Raw genomic sequence first — 1,523 nt, forward strand, 5'->3', positions numbered from 1 at the left:
CCTTGTCTCGGTAGGAGTAGATGATGGGGTTCATGGCAGAGTTGAACTCAGCGAGGAGGAGGAAGAATTTCTCATAGGCCAGGACATTGCACTGTGGGCAGCAAACATCCAACAGCAGCAGGACCAGACCTGGGGTCCAGCAGATGATAAAGGCACCAAGTACAATAACCACAGTCTTCAGAAGACTCATCATGGTATCCCGATTCCACCTGGGTCCAGAACTATGCCGAGACATTCTCATAGTCCTCTGGCAAACATACCCAAAGATGTGAGCATAAAGAACCACCATAACCACAAAGGTCAACAAGTTGAAAATGGCCCAGAAGACTAAATAAGAGTCACTGTAGAGGGGTGCCATGTTGGAACAATTTTCAATATCACAGATACAATTCCAGCCCACACTGGGTATAGCACCCATGACAATGGCCATTGTCCAGATGACCACAGTGACCACCACCACCCACTGGTTGCTCATCCATCTGTGGAGCTGCATGCGGAAAACTGTGAGATGCCTCTTGATTGCAATAGCCAGCAAGTTGGCCACAGAAGCTGTCAGGCTGGTGTCGATGAGGCCCTGGCGAAAGAGCCATGTGCTAACAATCAGTCTCTGAGTATTGGGTCCTGTGTTGAACATTAGGTAGAAGTAAGCCAACCCAGCAAAAAGTCTGCCACAACCAGGTTAGCCATTAAGTAACAAATAGGAAAATGGAAGTGACGGTTGACGTAGATGGCCACCATGACCAAGAGGTTGGCCAACATGATGAAGATGCAGACAGTGATTCCAAGTCCCATCACCAGTTTGCTGACTGTGTTCCATTCTGTGCCAAGATATTTTCCACTCCGGTTATTAAAAAAGGCAATAGACTCATTGTAGAAACATTGTGGTTCATTCATGGCTGTGAACTGGGGCTGCGAGATGACAAGGGTCGCAGTAGATGCAGCAGCCATGACAGCTCTGTCGTTGTGAGCAGTGATCAGACCCTAGCACCACAGGGCCAGACACAGGAGCCAATGTTCGTGGCTGCTGATCAAATCACAGTCATGTTAGAAGAAGATATGGACCTAGGAGAGTTCCATGGTCGTGTCTGTCTCTTCCTTCTAGATTCATTTCTGACCCCTTCCAGCACCAGTCTGTGTTAAAAATTCCATGTAGCAAGGCCTGTGTATCATTTCCTAGATGAGGAACTCCAGGAATGAAGACAGGTCATCATTGTCCATTTAGATTAGGAATCCCTGGGTCCTGTGTAGCACCTCAGCCTCCTATGCTCTAGCTATCCTTAAAAGGCTGAGGTAGTGACTCACAGCTGTACTATAAGAAGCTAAATCAAAATGATAGGTATGATTTGAGCATCATTTACAATATAAAAGTCATTGACTGCAGTTCTACTCTGTCCACTGGTTTCCTGAAAATGGCATAGTCCAGCTGACTACCCACCATGGACTTCAGTGTGAGAGAAAAATAAACATCTGTGCATTTAGCACTTCTTGATATATCAGTTTAGCTTGAAGTTTTACAAATGTAA

The 1,523-nt window shown here is 46.0% G+C and overlaps 1 pseudogene; it reads right to left on the bottom strand.

Moving 5' to 3' along the window:
• The window catches only part of LOC101562771, a 17,782-nt pseudogene extending 16,598 nt beyond the window's left edge, over nt 1-1,184 (bottom strand).
• Nucleotides 1,185-1,523: the final 339 nt, after the last annotated feature.

This window comes from Octodon degus, unplaced genomic scaffold (genome assembly GCF_000260255.1).
Source record: "Octodon degus isolate 3935 unplaced genomic scaffold, OctDeg1.0 scaffold00007, whole genome shotgun sequence".
NCBI classification, from domain to species: domain Eukaryota; kingdom Metazoa; phylum Chordata; class Mammalia; order Rodentia; family Octodontidae; genus Octodon; species Octodon degus.